At 36.1% G+C, this 19,909-nt stretch overlaps 1 protein-coding gene across 2 annotated transcripts in view; it reads left to right on the top strand.

Annotated features, from left to right (window-relative positions):
* COG5 (component of oligomeric golgi complex 5) overlaps window positions 1-19,909 on the top strand; it is a 362,628-nt gene that overhangs the window by 240,669 nt on the left and 102,050 nt on the right. The window lies entirely within an intron of this gene.

Here is a 19,909-nt window from a genome sequence, read left to right as displayed (position 1 = left end):
CATTCATTTGTAGCTAAACAGAACTTAAGCTAATGGGATATTAGGATCCATTTACTCCATTTAGTTGTAGTGTTTCGTTTTCTTTTGTTTTGTTTTTTTCCAGACGGAGTCTTGCTCTGTCACCCAGGCTGGAGTGCAGTCGCGTGATCTCGGCTCACTGCTACCTCTGCCTTCTGGGTTCAAGCAATTCTCCTGCCTCAGCCTCCCTAGTAGCTGGGACTACAGGAATGTACCACCACACCTGGCTAATTTTTTTGTATTTTTAGTAAAGACGGGGTTTCACCATGTTGGTCAGGCTGGTCTGGAACTCCTGACCTCAAATGATCGGCCCGCCTTGGCTTCCCAAAGTGCTGGGATTACAGGCATGAGCCACTGCGCCCGGCCTGTTCCGTTTACTTGTGAATCACACTGCTCATTTTGGGAGGGAATAAATATCGTATATTTCCTTGGTTTTTGTTTTTGCTGAGCTTTATTGAGATATAATTTATATGCAGTAAAAGTCACCAATTTTAAACATAAAATTCTATAATGTTTGACAAATGTTTACATTCATATAACCATCATTACAATTAAGATATAGAACATTTCCATCATCCCCAAATTTTCTTTATGTACTTTTGCAGTTTATCTGCTACCTTCACTCTCTGGGTCCTGGCAACAACTAGAATCATATAGTATACATTATTTGATCATCAGCATAATTAAGATTCTTCCATGTTGTTGCATATATCGGTAGTCCATTTCCTTTTAAATTGTTGAATTGTATTCCATTGTGTAGATATATACCACAATTTTTTATCCATTCTGCAGTTGGGAAACAAGTTGGATTATTATGAATAAAGTTACAGTTATTTACATACATATATCTCTTTTGTGGACATATGTGTTCCTTCTCTTGTGCAAATATGTAAGGGTGGAATTGCTCAATTATTTGGTAAATGTTGTTTAACTTTACAGAAACTGCAGTGCTATAATCCAAAATGGATATACCATTTTGCATTTCCATCAACAATGTGTGATAGTTCCAGTTGCTCCACATTTTTGCCAATCCATGATATTGTCAGTTATTTTAATTTTAGTCATTCCAGTGGGTGTGTACTAGTTTTTTTTATTGGGGTTTTAGCTTCCACTAGACTAATGATGCTTTCTTAGTTCATTTGGGCTGCTACAACAAAATACCACAGACTGGGCAACTTATACACAACAGAAATTTATTTCTCACAGTTCTGGAGAAATGGCAAGTCCAACATCAAGGTACTGGAAGATTTAGTATTTGGTGAGGGCCTGCTTCCTGGTTCATAGACTGTGCCTTCTGACTGTGTCCTCACGTGTTAGAAAAGGATAGGGAAGCTATCTGAGCCTCTTTTGTAAGTGCACTAATCTCATTCATGAGGATTTTCTCCCCCTGACCTCATCACCTCTGAGAGAATCCACTTCCTAACCCCATCACATTTGGTGAGTAGGTTTCAACATATGAATTTGGGGAGATAAAACCATTCAGACCATAGCAGATGTTGACCACATTTTCACAGGCTTAGATGCCATCTGTATAACTTTTTTGGTTTTGTGTTTGTCTAAAGGATTGTCCTCTGTTTTTATTGTATTTCTTGTTCTCTTACTGAGTCCCAAGGAATCTTTGCATATTCTGGGTTCAGAGTACTTCCTTAGTTGCATGTTTTGAAGATATTTTCCCCTAGAATGTGGCTTGGCTTTTTGTTTTCTTAACAGTGCCTTCCAAAGGACAAAAGTTTTAAATCCTGATCAAATTCAATTTATCAAAGTTTTAAATTATTTGTACTTTTTTTGACCTAAAAATTATTGCCTAATCCAAAGTCAGAAGCATTTCCTCTTACATTTTATTTTAGAAGTTTTACTAGGTTTGAGTTAATTTTCGTGTATGTTATGAGTTATCTCAACATTCATTTCTTTTAGAACATATGGCTCCAAAAAATTGTTCTCTGCCTATTGACTTCTTGGAAACTTTTGTTGAAAATCATTTGGTTATCTATAAGTAAGACTGTTTCTGGACTCTGTTTGGTTCCATTTTTCTGAATGTCTATGTTTACATCAGTACAACAGGGTTTTCGTCACAGGAGTCAAAGTCCTCCTATTTTGTTCTTCTTTATCAAAGTAATTTTAGTTACCATAGGTCTTTTGCATTTCCATATGTGTTTCAGAATTTTGTTCCTCCAATAATTGACTCCTGGGATTTTGATGAGGATTGCATTGAATCTACAGATCAATATGTGATGAATTCACAGTTTAATATTGAGTCTTCTGATCCACATCCTGTATTATTCTATTTATTTAGGACTTTTACATTTTTTCTTATAAATGCTTTATAGTTTTTAGCATGCAGTTCTAACAAATCTTTTCTTAAATTTATCACTGTTTTATATATTTTGATGCTATTCTATATGTTATTTTTTCATTTTACTTTATAATTGTTGATTTTTAAAATAGAGAAATACAATTGATACTTGTATTTTGACTTTGTGTCCTCTGACTTTGCCAATCTTACTTATTCTAGTAGTTATTGGTGATTTCTTACAAATATGAAAGTCTCAGTTTTTGGAATAAAAGAAAGCAAATGTAAAACTCACTTATGGAAGCCCTTTGAAACCCTGATGTCTAAGTTGGGTAAAGAGGTGCCTTCTGATGGTAATCATTACTGGGAGGTGGGGGTGTAGAAGAAGTCCTGTTTTAACTTTGCTTGGACTCAGTTTACTGGGAAGGAAAGGATGTCTGTACTTAACCAATCATGGTTTTCTGTTCACTGAGCTTCCAAAAACATCAGTGTGAAGTTTTTCTTAAGCATTATCATCTCCTTTCTCTCAGAGAGTCCTGTAATTATGGAGAGGGTCTCATTTTACAGTGTGACAGAGGGGACCTATATTTATACCTTTAATTATACCTCCCTCTGATCTCTCTTTCCATACTTATCCTTTAAGATACTAGACAATGAAATAGATCTTCTTTTACTGACCAACCTAACCTGCAGTTGCAACCAGTTTTAGACTTGGACAACCAGAAAGACACCCTTGATGTGCATCATGACTTAGGCTGGTTGGGGTTTCCTTGTGCTGATTACTGAATCTTGAGATCTCTTAGTGTTGCTGATGTTTAGATAAAAATTCAATCAAACAAAACAAGATTATATTTCCTACCATTCACACTAAGAGGGGAACCAGGAGCACTGCCAGTTTTCCATGGATGTTTGAATGATCTATGGCATTTTGCATAGAAAAGATATTCTAAAAGGAAAATTGTCATTGAAAAGTTTTATGTAAACAGATATAAATCCCTGTTGTTGCTATTAAGCCATCGCTCACATAGTCTAACCTTTAGTTACACACTTTAAAAATATTTAAAATAGTATAAGTAATTATTCCAGCATAAGGTAGGTAAAATCAACATCTGTCTTCTACTATTTATATCACAAAACTTCACAGAGTCACCAATTTTTCAGTGTTGACACAATTTTTTATCTTGTCTATGCCATCTTGCCACCTCATTCTCCTTATCTCTCATTTGTCTAGCCCTAAGCTTGCCTGCATGGATCTTTTCCAACATGTCACACTCTACAACATCAGAGTGTTCACTCTTTTCTAAAGAATTATACTTTTCAGTTTTTTTTGTCGTTGTTGTTTTGTTTTTTGAAATGGAGTCTCACTGTGTTTCCCAGGCTGAAGTGCAGTGACTATTCACAGGCACAGTCATTGCACGCTACAGCCTTGAACTCCTGGCCTCCAGTGACCCTGCTGCCATGGCCTTCTGAGTAGCTGGGCCTACAAGAGCACTACCACACCCAGCAGGTGATGTTTTTTGAAACTGGAGAAAACCAGTTTCTTATCACTCAGTCACTCAGCATAATAAATTAGAGATTAGTTGTGTTGGATCCTAAATCACTTAAATTTTGAAAAGAAAGAAAAAAGGTCATTTAATGGACTTTTACTTCCCTACATGGAAAGGTAACTGCTACTTTAGATGTTCTCCCATTATAAACTAGAACAGTGAGTAAAATTTGTGAAACACCTGTTTTCAGACATTGGGCAACAGGCAATATAGAACTGTGATCTCAGATAAACCAAAACAAATTGAACACTAAAATCACCCCAGCTTTCTACCTGGCAATTTCCAGACAGCTGCACACACAAAAAAATGGGAATCAATATATAGTCTGCCATTCTTACTGATTCCAGAACTCTTTAAAGGATTACAACAAAATCTGTCACTTAACAATATAGTATCACATATTCAGCATCCAATTAAAATGAGTGGACATGAGAAGAAGCAGGAAAATGAGACCATAACCAGTAGAAACAGAGAAGCTGAAGTATCAGTAGTATAAGCAGACTAGGAATTTTAAAACACTTCTTATAAATGTTATAAATGTGCTCAAATATTTTAAAAATAACATAAACATAATGAGATAAATGGACAGTATCAAGAAGAATCAAATGGAACCTCCACATATGAAAAATATAGTATCTGAAATTAAATGCAGATTTAACCCTGAGAAGAAAAAAAAAAAAACAAAATCAGTGAACTAGAAGATATAGCCATAGACATAATTCAGAATGAAGGACCAAGATTTAAAAACAAACTTAAAAAATTATTAGAGTCTTAGGACCCATGGGACACATCAAGCAATCTAACATATGTGTAATTGGAGTTTCAGAGCCAAGAGAGGAAGGGAAAAAGAAAAAAGTTAGAAAAAAATAGTTGTTGAAAATATGTAAAACATTTTTGTTATGGACTAAATGTTTATGTGCCACCTCTTCCAATTCATACACTGAAGCCCTAACCCCCAGTGTAACTGTATTTGGAGATAGGGCATTTATGGAAGCAATTAAGGTTAAATGAGGTCACAAGGGTGGGCCCTGATCTTATAGGATTACTGTCCTTATAAGAAGTGACGCGAGAGAGCTTACTCACTCTCTGTGTACACAGGCACAAGGAAAGGTCATGAGAGCACTTAGCAAGAGGGAGGCCATCAGCAAGTCAGGAAGAGAAACTCAGCCCTACCAGAACCTTGATCTTAGACTTGTATGTAGCCTCCAGAACTGTGAGAAATAAATTTTTGCTGTTTAAGCCAAAAAATCAAAAACAAAAAAATTATTTATGGCTGTAGTTGCAATGCATCTGTTGTCACATATTAATTTAAAATGTGCTTTATCACTCTAAAAAGTTTTTTAAAACCTTGAGGTGGCTATCATTTTATTTTCTTTCTTTAAATGAGTACATTTAATTTGTACTTTGAATATTTCGTCTCTCAATATGACAGGAATCTACAAAGAAAAAAGCCATTGGCGGCCAGGCGCTATGGCTCATGCCTGTAATCCCAGCACTTTGGGAGGCCAAGGTGGGCAGATCATAAGGTCAGGAGATTGAGACCATCCTGGCCAACATGGTGAAACCCTGTCTCTTCTAAAATACAAAAAATTAGCTGGGTGTGGTGGCACGCGTCTGTAGTCCCAGCTGCTCCGGAGGCTGAGGCAGGGGAATCACTTGAACCTGGAAGGTGGAGGTTGCAGTGAGCCGAGATGGCCCCACTGCACTCCAGCCTGGCAACAGAGCGAACCTCTGTATCAAAAAAAAAAAAAAAAGAAAGAAAGAAAAAAGCCATTAGCATACTTGAAAAATTTCAAGCCTTTAACCATTATATCTTCCGATATTGTTTATTATTTATTGTTTTAGTACATTTTTAGTAAAATCGTAGAAGGTAAACTAAGGAAATCACAGAAACAATAAGTAAGTTGAACTCCACAGAATAAGACCGGGATGGAAATGCCCTTGTCCGCTCATTCTAACATCTATGTTAATTCTGGGTTTTTGTTTGGTTGAATTTTCTTTCCATCAGACCTGATATTGTTCTACTTATTTGCATGTCTAATAATTTTTATTGGATATTAAACATGAACTTAACCTTGTTTGGGGCTGATTAATTTTGTCATCTCTAATACTGATACTATCAGATTACTTAAAGACAGTTTGATCCTTTTGAATATTGCTTTAAGATTTATTAGCGAATTCAAAGCAGTAATAATCTGCTATTTATTTCCCAGTTATGAGGCAACATTCTTCTTAATACCCTCAAATTATTACCCTGTGAATTATGAGGTTTTCCAGCCTGGCTTTAGAGAATAGGGACTATTCTCAATCTTATGTGAATGTAACAGGATGTTCCCTCTAAACCTTTTTCATAGTTTTCCCCCAAACTCTGGAAGTTTAATGCTGATCAGTGCTTTGCTGAATACTCAAAGGGAACCCTTTGCACATCTCTGGAATTCTCTGTCTGTGCGCCTCTGTTCTCTCCGGTATTCTATTTTGTGAACTCTAGTTGTTTCTGTTTGGCTGTTCTGGAAGGGAGGGGATAGAAGGAAGGGTATTTTCCCTCTTTCCGTGCCATGGCCTGGGAAGTCCTTTAAGGTAATGAGCTGGGGCACTCATAGGGTTCATCTCATTTGTTTCCTGACTCTGAGGAATCACCATCCTATGTTGCGTGTTAAATGTCTTGAAAGCCATCTTTCATATATTGTGTATTTTTTGTTGTTTCAGATAGGGTGGTAAATCTGGTCCCTATCATATCATTGTGACCATAAGCAAAAGTTCCTCATTAAAATTTCAATGAGAAACTTTTGCTTATGGTCATGATGATTTAAATAGTGATTAAAATATTTAATGATTCAAATTTAAATAATGATTAAAAGTATATTTCAGAATATTATATGGGAGTGTGTGTGTACGTTTATTTAGTGATACTGTCATTTACTTGTCAGTGATTATCTGCTTTTCTTTTTTTTTTTTTTTCCTGAGACGGAGTCTCACTGTGCCCCCCCCCCGGCTGGAGTGCAGTGGTGCGATCTCCATTCACTGCAAGCTCCGCCTCCTGGGTTCACGCCATTCTCCTGCCTCAGCCTCCCGAGTAGCTGGGACTATAGGCGCCCACCACCACGCCTGGCTAATTTTTTTTTTTTTTTTTTCTATTTTTAGCAGAGACTGAGTTTCACTGTGTTAGCCAGAATGGTCTCAATCTCCAGACCTCGTGATCCGCCTGCCCTGGCCTCCCAAAGTGCCGGGATTACAGGCGTGAGCCACCACACCCTGCCTGCTTTTCTTTTCTTAACCGTTACAAACCTTCAGTATTCTCCACATCTCTTCCTTTATCTCCTGGGTCATTAGGACAATTAATGTCATTAAGAAATTTTTTCCTGTACCTTTCTTCCAAATAAGAGCCTTATTTCCTCCCTTTGAGCCTCAGAAGATAACTTCTTCTTCAAGGTCACCCATTTACCTGGTGCCCACATCTACTCTGTTTATTTCTCTCTCCTAGCATCATCATTTATATTTCTCCTTTTTCTGTGTTGGATTTCTCCTTCTCTTTTAATTTCTTTTCCTCAGCTATAAACCTATTCAAGTTGCTCCCATGTAATAAAAAATAAAACAAAACTAGAAAGTTCCTCTTTAGTTGCTGTTTACTCTCTCTCTTTTTATGTAAATTTCTCCAAAGAGTAGTTTGCATTTTTTGGTGTTCATTTTCATTCTGTTGATTTCTCAACTAGGTGTAATATGGCTGTCTTCCATCATTCTATTGAAATTGTTCTCATTAAGGGAAGCAATGACCTACTTTTTAATTGCCAGCGTATGTTTTCAGTTCTTATCTTATGGGACCTATCTGTCTTGTATAGTGAAAGAAGCTAATGACAGGAAACATACAGTATGTAGACAGAAAATCCCATTAATATTTCACCTTAGGAATAGCCTGCTACTTCTAATACCATAATTACTTTAATAACTTCCTTTGGGAGAACTCCAAAGTAAGTTGTTTATAAAGTACCTTCAATTTTTATAGCACATACAGTCCCTGAAATGTACTGTAGTACTTCTTAGAATTATAGACAGGCAATATTAAGGAAGTGCAACCATCTGCAGAGTTGAGGATTACACACAATGTAACAGATTGTCTAAGTAAGTAATGTTTTGGCAAAGTATATCTAAAGGAAAATGTTCCTAGTTAGGAATATGTTCTTTCTGATTATACATGTTCATGCTTAGTTAAAAAAAAAAAGTTCTATTAGAAGGTATAATCCAAGAGCTTGACAATAAATTTACTTCTTTTTGGAAGTATGCTTGAAAAATCTAGCAAGTACATCTCTTTTTACATGTCTAAAACCCCTTGTGCAGTATTAGTCTCTGAAAACTCTTAAGCCACTCAAAGAAGTCATTCATACAAGTTAGAGTGCTAACATGGTTATATATCTGTAATACTTGGCTTCCCAAACCAAGAATGAATAAGAGATACATTGAGATATATGTGTTACCAGATTTTAAAAGTTTTAAGGCTTGAAATACTGTATACTAAAGCTCATTATCTTTACCTTTTTAAAACATATAGTGATAAAGAGTCAAATCTTTCCAAGAATTAGGGAGATAAACTACATGAGAATGTATGTTCTTTAAAAAAAAAAAAAAAGGTTAGAATAGTATGCAAGTTGAGATCATATTGTGAATATTTCTTGAAAATTAATGTCTACCTTAATATGTATATACTTAGGCAGATAAACCTAATATACTCATTTAAAGTACTTTTTAGAATTTTGATCCTTGCAATGGAAGTATTTTGTTACATAGTTCTAATGAGCCTATAAAGTACCATCCTAACACTGTAACACAAAAAGAAAACTTTCAATTTGTGTTAAGGGCTTGAGATAAGAGGGATCTTTTAGGAAAGTACTAAAAGTTTATATACCTTGGAAGAAAGTAAATCTAGCTATCAAGTAAGTGCTTTGATGTTCTATTTGGCAGAACAAATTTGATCATGTCATTTTCTGATTAAAATCCTGCATTGACTTCCAATAATCTTTGTTTTGTTTTGTTTTATTTGAGACAGAGTCTTACTCTGTTGCCCAGGCTGGAGTGCAGTGGCACGATCTTGGCTCACTGCAACCTCTGCCTCCTGGGTTCAAGCAATTCTCCTGCCTCAGCCTCCCAAGTAGCTGGGATTACAGGCACGCCCACCATGCCTGGCTTTTTTTTTTTTTTTTGTAGTAGAGATGGGGTTTTACCATGTTACCCAGGATGGTCTCTTATCTCCTGACCTCGTGATCTGCCCGCCTCGGCCTCCCAAAGTGCTGGGATTACAGGCGTGAGCCACTGTGCCCAGCCAGACTTCCATTAATCTTTTAAAAAAGTATTTATTAAGCTATAATACTCATTAAGAAAAAGTGTGCATATTATAATTTCACACCTAGATGAGTTTTTCAAATTTTAAAACATCTGTATAACTAAGATCAAGTACAGCATCGAGAATAAGAAACAGTATTATCTGTAGTCCAGATGTTCCCTTCATGTCCCCTTCTAGTTTCTACCAGCCCCTCTCAACAAGAGATTTCTAATGGAATTTTTTCCACTAATTTCTAATGGAATTTTTTTAAATTGTTATTTTTCTTTTATACAGATAAAATCATCTAGTTTGTGCTCGTGTCTCCTGTGTGACTTCTCTTGCTCAAAATGTTTCTAAAAGTCCCCCATATTGCTGCATGTACTTGTAAGTCATTCTCAAAATGGTAAAATATTCCATCCTGTGAATATACCATAATATGTTTATCTCTCATATTATTGATGAGCATTTGGGTGATTTCCCATTTTGTGCTACTTTAAATAATGGTACCATGACAATTCTGTGCAATTTTGGGAAATTAACTCAAAAATGGAAAATTGATAGGCAGAATAATAGTCCTTCCAAAGAGTTCCATGGCCTAATCTCCAGAATCTGTGATTATGTTACCTTCATAGCAAGAGGGATTTTGTGGATGTGAGTTAAGGATTTTAAGGTAGAGAGATTATCAAGATAATCTCTGATCATCTGAGTGGACCCAGTGTAATCATATAGTCCTTTTAAGAGTAAGAGGAAAACAGGACTCAGAGGAGGAGATGTGATAATGGAAACAGAGGTAGGAGTAATATAATTGCTTGAAGGGGGGCCACAAACCAAGGAATGCAGGCAAGTGGAAAAGACAGGGACAGAATTCCCCCTAGAACCTCCAGAAAGAACATGACTATACTGCTGACACATTGATTTTGGCTCAGTGAGACCAATCTCAGACTTCTGACCTCCAAAACTATAAGAAAATACATATTAGTTGTTTTCTCAGCTTATTAGGTACTGTCAGAGAGTTTTCCAACGTGGTGGTACTCATTTAAACTCTCCTTGGCAGTATATGAGAGTTCTAGTTTTTCCACATGCTTGTTAATATTCGGTATTGTCTTCCTCTGGCATTCCAGTTGTGTATATAGAGGCTGATTATTTCAGTTCACTCTAGGATTGGGTTGGTGTGGGGCAGGTGCAGTTTTAATAAACACTCAGTTTGCCTTTCATTCTCCTATTTTACTTTGACATGCTTCTCCCAAGCTTTTAATTGAGAAGTTGGAGAGTCTTTGTCCTGAAATACTGAGGTTGATCTAGCTTTGCTGTCCAAAGGTTCACAGACTTCCCACCTCATGAAACTTTAGACCTAGTGAATGTCTTCAGGATAAGACCTTGCTTGTGTTTGTGGCATGTCCTTTCCCCACAACTGGTCTTTTGTTTCCTAAGCCTCACAAATGGGAAGAAACTTCTACTCCACTTTTTGAAGATTTACACCTAATTCCCTGGCTTCCCTCACAATCGCAGAACTCAGCCAATGTCTCATGGGAAATCCAGTTTGAGATTCCTTAAGTTTCTAATTTTTCACTCCTGTCCTGTGAACCCCTAAAAGCTTTGTTAGTTTTTCCCTTCTTCTGCCGAGGTCCTCTGCTTCTGCCAAGCATGAATTTTTTTAAATAGATAAGCCTTCTTTAATTGTTACAAGAAGTGAACTGGTCTGCCTCCACTCTTCTTCCATTACTCTCAAAATGCAATTCAAATATGACTCTTCTGGTCCCTTCCTATTTCCTCAGCACTCATTAATTTTCTTTCTATGTCTTTATCTCATACTTAAGCCTGAATTCTTGAATGAATCACCCTCTTTCTCCTCAGCATTTACAAATACCTGAAACACATGTCTATATCCTCCCCATCATCTCTGTAACTCATACTTGTCTTTTCAGTCCCAGGGTAGAAATGAAGTGTTCCTTGACGCCTCTTTCCCCATGCCCACCCAAACATGAGCAGGACCTCTTCTGTCAGTTCCCACAAAATTCTTAATGTACCCGATTTCAGCACTTAGCCCACTGCATTATAATGGCTCATCTACTAGCTTATCTGAGTCTCCCACTGGGCTCTGCAAAAAGCTTCTGCCTACCTCTTTCCATGCTATAGTCCTGTCAGAGAACACAATGCTCAGTAAATAACGTTCTGTTGAGATGGATCCCTAAAGTGTTAAATATTTAAAGTCTTTATTAATTTGAAGGAACTCTGAAGAGAAAACGAACTGTAAAAATCAAAATAATCTTTATTTTTAAAAACGGACTTATAAGCTAAAGGAGACCCAAATATGAAATACTTTTAGAAAACAAACAACAATATCTATACATGATAAACAGGGACATGAAAAGATGGTTGCAGGAGCATTAGTGGTGATTATTATAGGATGGGAAGCTAGGATGGGTTCACAGAAAAAAAAAATCCCCAGTTTACTCTGTATGTCAGGGTAAATTCCAAGTGGATCAAACAATTACATATGAAATATGAAACCATTCAAGCCTAGAATAAGCTAGGAATCGGGGGAAAATTTTCTGATTCAACATCCAGAAGCAATGATGAAAACCTTGATGATTTGATTATGTTAAAAAATTTTTTGCGTGGAAAAAAACCTTGAGCAAAAAAAAAGGAAAAATGACAAAATAGAAAAAAAATTTTTAATTAACACTAAAGGTAAGGCATTAGTATCTCTATTATATAAAAAGCTTCTAAAATGGGAATTAAAAAGCCAAAAACTCTATAGGGAAAAAAATGTAAATACGCTCGATATCACTTATAAATAGAGAAATGCAGAACGTACAGAGAGACATTATTTCTCATCTATCAAATCAGCAAAAAATCAGAAAGTTTGATAACATACTCTATTGGCAAGCCCGTGAGGAAAAGTCAGTCTCACACATTGTTAATTAGCATACAAACCGTATGGAGGGGCATTTGTGAGTTCTCAACAAAATTATATAAGCAGCTACTCATTTACCCCGAAATTCTACTTTTAAGGATCTGTCGCATAGATGCACTGGCAAAAATTTAAACAGACATTCACCGGGCTATTTGTTGCATGATTCTTTGGAATACCAAAAATTGCACACAACCCAAATGTTCATTACTGTGACATTAGTTAAACAAACTATGTTGAATCCACAGAACGGAATGTTGAATCCATAGAATTCCATAGAATGGAATGGATTTTTTTTTTTTACATATGTGCTGAGAACTTTTATTGATGCCAGTCGAGATTAATGAAATATAGAGCATCTTTGTTGAAGATAAACTGAGGGAAATACCACAACTTTCCATTGCTGACAGGCCTTTGTTATCCAGCTGTCTCAGTCCTGGGTGTGTGTACTGGGTGCATGCCCTTGCCTCTTCTTTTGGGATGTCTTAGTGTTAGCACCTGCTCCCTAATGACTAGCTTTTCTGCATAGTTTGAAGCTGCTTCATTTTTGTTTTTTGTCTTTCAGCAGTTTTCAGTTTTTAGTTTTTAAGAATTGTCCTCTAACTGGTTTAGAAATTTGTCCAGCCTTTTGGGTTGTATTCCACACATGTTCTTTATCGTTTCTTCTCCCTTCAAGGGTGTCCGTAGCATCTGCCATTAGCGACTGCAGCACTAATTTTTATTTTAGCATTTTGTGAATTCCCCAAGTTGTACAGAACACTTGTGTTTACATTGTTTTTATAGAACTAGCAGAATAATACTGATGTATTTTTTAAAAATGCAAGCCATTGCTTCTCTAATTTGCCCACAAAGTGGGCAGCTTAAATTCTGTGAAACATCTTTATAAAGTTTATGAGCTTTTTATTCCACTTCTGGTGAGCCATGGTTGTGGCTTTATGAAGTAGCACTGTGTGATCGGTATATTAATATGCTTCTACAACGAGCTTTTTCTTTGTTCGTGTTGGATTGTCTGGGGAAACATCCCAAGTCTAACTGGTATCACTGGGGAAGTTAATCACATGATATTAACTATAGTTTGGGAGAGTGGCACATGCAGCTATAAAAAGAAATGAGGGGAAAAAAGGAATGAGGAATATCTTTACATACTACTTTGGAGAGGTCAAGATTGTTAAGTTAAAAATCAATGGCTAAATATGTGTATAGTACACTTTTGTTTACCTAAGAAAGAGGTGACATAAATATACATTTTCCTTATATTTTTAAAAAACTGAAGGATAAACTATAAAATCCAGAAAAATGGTTGCCAGTCCTTGGGAGAGAAGGGGTTGGGTATGAAGAATACATTGGCAGGAAGAGGGATAAAAGCTAGACTTCTGTGAATATACGAATATACTTTTTGTGTAGATTTAAGTTTGAAGCCATATAAGTATTTTACACATTTATAAAACAAAATGAAAATGAAAAAATTCCTAAAATTACAAAGTAAAATTAAATAAGTGAATGTAGATGTGTGACACAGCCACACAAAGCCAACTCTTTCATTTGACTTTCTGCTTATTTGATGCCTTTACTTTTAAACTCAGTAATTTGTTTCTTGTATTCCTACTGGGATACCCTTAAAGGACAACAAAAACTGCCCCCACAACCCATGAACTCTTTTCAGTAATCAAGATATTGATGATAGCATTACTACTACACCTACTAGCTTATCTGTGTCTCCCACTGGGCTCTGCAAAAAGCTTCTGCCTACCTCTGTTCCATGCTATAGTCCTATCAGAGAACACAGTGCTCAGTAAATAACAGACATTCTGTTGAGATGGATCCCTAAAGTGTTAAATATTTAAAGTCTTTATTAATTTGAAGGAACTCTGAAGAGAAAACAAACTGTAAAAATCAAAATAATCTTTATTTTTAAAAATGGACTTACATGCTAAAGGAGACTTGTTATTTTCAGACTGTTGTGTGTGTAGTGTGGGATAAAGTAAATGAATAATCAAATTGATATGATAGCATTTTCAGCATGAGAGAATGAAGATGCAGAGTGAATGAGATCAAAGTGAACTGATGATGTATTTTTTTCTTTAAAAAATATTTGATTTATATATATTTCATAGCTCTGACCACCGAAAAGCCCTAGAAATAATTGTCATTCAGTAGTACTGAACCCCTTTATCACTTATGTTGTGGTCTTTCCACATGATTTCCCATTTTAAAAAACCATAATTCCATGAGGAAATGGCTGATTCCAGATCTGGGGCAGGAAATGTATAGAATAATTCTGTAACCCTTTACATTAGAAAGCCAAGGAGATATCAGAGACTACTGTGGGGTTGTATTGAAAGGGCTCAGAAAACACTTGGAATAGACCATCTACCAAAGATGGAATAATTTTAGTATACAATAAAGATAACAATTGCAAGGGATTGTCTAAATCCAGCATATATTCATAGTGATACAAATAAAGAAATACTTTTTTTATTGGTAATGGTTGGTTACCATTAATGATGGTATGGAACTTTGAAAACTGGTAAATAAAAGGAACACGATCAAACATGTTTTTCTGCCTTTCCTAAACAAATGATACCTCAGAGAAACCAAATAATTCATGAGATAAATTTCTATTTATTTAAGTATTGCCTCTAATAAATGCAGAATGAATGTTGGAATCTCTTCATTTTGCAGTCTTCAATGAATTAGCAGACCTAAGGATGATTATTAGTGGCTGCTAATTTTATTTAAAAAGGCAAACACTTCAAAAAATTCAGTCACTACATATGCAGTAGTCCTGTTAGAAATGATAAAACCTGGAATCTGATCAAATTCTTACCTATATCAGTGGTTTTCAACTTGGTTGCTCTTTAGAATCACTTGGACAGTGTTTAAAAATCCCAAAGCCTGGGCTGTAATTACATTAGAGTCTCTAAGAGTAAGACCCAAACATAAGGAATTTTAAAAGCTCCTCAGTTATTTCAAGATGCAGTCAAGGTGAAAAACACTATTTTAGATTCAACTGATGATTTACAGGAAATACAGGATCAGAGGATGGAATCTGCAAAATCTAGGCTATGGGAAACTCTGTAGGACAAATGTCCCAGTTTCTTAGACAAATAATGAAAAAGAATAAAATGAGAGAACTACAGATTAGGTTGATGATATATCAACTAGTTATAATAGGTGAACTATTTATGGATCCTAAATCAAACAAAGCATTAAAAAATTCCTAACTCAATCAGGCAGATGTCACCACTGATTGTTAATTTTGTAAAGTATAAGAGAACTGTGGCTATGTATTTTTGTGTAATTTTTATTTTTATTTCAGTAATTCGTAGGGTTCAGGTGGCTTTTGGTTACATGGATAAGTGTTTTAGTGGTGATTTCAGAGATTTTTGTACACCCATCACCCAAGCAGTGTACACTGTACCCAATATGTAGTCTTCTATTCCTCACCCCACTCCCACCCTTCTCCCCCATCATGTCCCTAAAGTCCATTATATCATTCTTATGTCTTTGCATTCATATAGCTTAGCTCCCACTTATAAGTGAGAACATACAATATTTGATTTTCCATTCCTGAGTTACTTCACTTAGAATAATGACCTCCTGTGGCTATATAAAGAAAATAGTTCCTACTATTAGATATACTTGTGATTATGAGTGAAATGATAGAGTGCTATTGGCTCCAAAATAACTGGTAGTGATGGAGGGGCATTGGCCAGGATATAGATAAAAACAAGAGTTGACAAATGCTGAAACTAAGTGATGGATACACAGAGGTTCATTATACTATTCTCTCTACATTATATGTTTGAAACCTATAAAAACAGTGTTTTCAGAATTTTAAGGAAAGCACTTAAGGCAGAGGAAGGAAGTCAGCACAGAAGAATAAGAAGAAAAATTTAGAGAAGTAGAAAATACAGGAAAGAATGGGGTCATGGACAGTATTTTTCAAAGGAGAGAGTGATCAACAGAAATCAAATGAGAGATCAGAAAAACGCCCACTGTTGTTGGCAATTGGAATGATAGCGTGATTTTCACCAGAATAATTTCAGTGGTGTTGTGGCAGTTGAAAGTCTGGCTGCAGTCTGGAAGAGGCAAGCAAATGTGTGCAGACTGTTATTACAAGGAGCAACAGGACAGTGGCTGCAAATGAATAGTTTATAGAGTTAAGGCGGAGTGTGTTGGCATCTTGTTTGTACTTTTTTATGTCATGAGAGAGCGTGTTCAGGCATCTTTTGTTGATCCTAAGAGGAAGCCAGTAGAAAGTGAGGTGCTAAAAATACAAAAGAAACAAATAATCTTGGAGGAGATGAGTTGGGATGAAACAGAGAACAGAAATTGAGAAATAGGTCTTGGACGTGTGTTCCTGTCAAAGTTGAAGACTAGAAATAAACGGGAAGAAGGTAGAAAATTGAAGAGTTTCTTTCCTAGAAGCCTTTGTTTTTCTGTGAGATAGGAAAGATGGCCATTTTCCTATCACCAGTGGATTGAGGCTTACAGAGTTAGAAGTTTGGAAGAGATTGTGTATGCTTTATATGCCTGTTAAAAAATAAAGGATTGCAGTACAGAATGCATACCTAGTTGGTATTGGATTCCATAACTTTGTGTTGCTGCCATTATGAGGAGGAGAAACAATAGAAAACCAAAATGTGAGAAATCTCTTAGGGCTATAGACAGATATTTTCATTCATTCCATCCTAATATTTTGTATATAAAACTTGCATTTTAATATCTGTTAATCTTAAATGAGATTTCTCTGAGTTTTACAAAGGTCTGTTTTATTTCTATTCTGGCTTGAGTTTTTCTGAACTATAATTAAAGAAAATTACATTTATTTACAATTAGCTTTAGTTCATATAAATGTTTATTTGCTTCTAAAAATTATTACCCACTTCAGTGGCTAAAGCAGAAAGAATGATGAAAAACATTAACTTGGGGCAAATGACTTAGCTGTGTTTTGTTCTGGTACTCTTTTTTTATGTCTGAACTATTTTTAGTGTATTTGGGCATTTTTTTCCAATAATACTCTAGACAATTATATTTTTTATGTAAAACTGATTTTGTTTTGTCATTGTTTTGTATTAGGAAGGATTAATATACTTTACAGTATATAAGTATTTGAAAAGTAGGTGTTTGCAAGTTTGCTGTATGGCCTTTAGTATTTGACTTTTATATAATTCCCATTAATGTGAATGAAATATGATATATTTTATTGTGGCAGAAAGATTCTAAGATTGCCTTCAGTGACATCTGTCTACTGGTATTGGCACACTTTTGTAATCTTTTCTTCTTAAATATAGGCAGAACTTGCTTCTAACTTGTACATACAAAGTGCGTATCCCTCCTGTGATTAGGTTGCATACGGTTTTAACCTCCATTTTGCTCTCAGGCTGTCTCTCTATTGCCTTCTTTGCTTGCACATTTTGACGATACAAGCAGCTGTCATACCATTCCACTTGGCAAGAGCCAAGGTCAGCTTCCAGCTAACAGCAAGCTAGAAACTGAGGCTCTCAGCTCACAAGGAACTGAATCCTGCTAACAACCACAAGAGCTTGGAAGCAGATCCTTCCCCAGTTGACTCTTCAGATGAGACTCCACCCATGGTTGATACCTTGATGACAGCCTTGTGAGAGGTCCTGAAGCAGAGGACCAAACTAAGCCATGCCAGGATTCCCAACCCAAAGAAATTATGATATAATATATGTATGTTTTTAAAATAAGCAGTTAATGTTTATGGCAAGTTGTTACATGACAATAGATAACTAGTACATTTATGAAACAAAATATTCAAGACATCCTAAAGGCAATAGATTACTGGCTTCCTTTGCTTTCATAATCTGGGTGATATAGGTGAAGGCCTGGCAGTTGATTGAGAACTGGGCCAGTTAGGAAAAGGAATGAGCAAGAAATGGGTAGCAACCTGCTCACAAAGGCGGCACTTAATTAAGCTATGAAGGCTGACTGTTTCAGGCCAAATCCTCCAAACAACAGGCAGTTCTCTTAAAATATGACCAGCAGCCTCTACTAGGATAATCTATTCCATGTCCTTTGCATTTGCTGTTTCTTCTATCTGAATTGCTCTTTCCCTGAATATCCAGATGGAGCATATCCTTGCTTCATTCAGAGAGGTCCTCCCAGGTAAGTACATAAAATAGCACATCCTATCTGTCTCTTCTCTAACCTTGCTTTATTTTTCTTCAAGACATTTAGCACTTCCTGACATTATGTTACATAATGACTTGTTTATTGTCCTTCTTCACTCGAGTATAATCTCTATATGGAAAGGAACTTGCTTATTTTGTTTACCCTTGCATATCCAGCTTTTACAACAGTATTTGGCATGTAGTAAGTGGTCAGCAGATATTTGTTGAATGGATGAATGCTTAAATCCTTCCAGGTATATTTGGCACTGCCCAGTATTTGGGCATCTGAAGGTTGGCAGAGTTTTAAGGAGTACTGCCTTTTCTTGGCCAGACCGCAGCCAGTTTCCTAGACAGGAGGTCTTTGGTCCTTTTATAGGGAGATGCAGGAGAAGCAGCGTCATACAGGCTGAGGTTTAGGCACAGCTAGTCAAGACTAAGACAAGACCTAAGATTGCTCCAACTCTGGGATAAAGAATACATTAGAGCTGTCCTGTGAAGCCTTAAACCAGGGATGTAGGGGTAGTAAGAAGATTAAGATAAGGCTGATATAACTCCAAGGGGGAAATGACATAACTCCAAACCTAGACCCCCTTTTCATTCTACTTTCAATTCATTTGTTCATTCAGTAATTGAATGCTAAGTGTTAAATCTAGGTAAAAGAAACACAGAGGAAAATAAGTCAAATAATAACCCTGCTTTCATTTAACTCACATTTTAAAGGGGAAGGACAGTCAATACAAATTAGTAACTTCTTACAGTGTTCAGGGCTAGGGAAGAAAGTAAAAGAAGGTACTGGAATAGAGAAGATGGGAAGAGAGAAATTGAGCACATAGACTATTTATGTCCTTTAATCTTCATGTGAATTAGCTCAAGGTTTCGGATGGGTCTGTCCCTACACATTTTGGAAGCTGTGGGGGTTTTTTTTGCAGTGAATTCAAGAAGACAAAGATAGGGGAATAAAATCAAAGGCAGACTTTCTTAATCAGAGGTTTTTCCCCAGACCTATTATTACCTGGTAGGAGTACAATACATAGAATTATCTTCTAAATTATAAAATATTGTTTTAATAGTAATTAGGTTGTTTAATGTGAGTTTAATTTCCACATTTGTGCCTGTGTTGTAATCACTAGTGATTAATTAAAAAAAAACAAGTTTGCACAAGGCAATAATCTGAATAATACATTCCCAGGTAACTGGGAATTAACCTGTAATTTTCCTTGTATAAATTATTTGATTATCAGAATGTACAGTAGGTGTACTATAAATTTTCATCAAATAATTAAAATTGTATAGGTAATATGAACACTTTATAACTACATATCAAATAAATTACAGTAGAATTTACCTTTGGCTGGGTGTGGTGGCTCATTCCTGTAATCCCAGTGCTTTGGGAGACTGAGGTGGGAGGATTCCTTGAGCCTAGGAGTTTGAGACCAGCCTAGGAGTTTGAGCAACATAGGGAGACCCCATCTCTACAAAAATTAAAAAGTAAATAAAATTACCTGGGTGTAGTGGTGCATATCTATGGTCCCAGCTACTTGGGAGGCTGAGGTAGGATTGCTTAAGCCCATGAGGTCAAGGCTACAGTGAGCCGTGACTGTGCCACTGTACTCCAGCGTGGGTGACAGACTGAGACCTTGTCTCTAAAAACAAAAAACAAACAAACAAACAAACTTAGCATCAAGATTT

This window comes from Pan paniscus, chromosome 6, assembly GCF_029289425.2.
Source record: "Pan paniscus chromosome 6, NHGRI_mPanPan1-v2.0_pri, whole genome shotgun sequence".
NCBI classification, from domain to species: Eukaryota; Metazoa; Chordata; class Mammalia; order Primates; family Hominidae; genus Pan; species Pan paniscus.
Note: the sequence above shows the minus strand (reverse complement) of the source record. Positions and strands in the feature narration are given on the sequence as shown.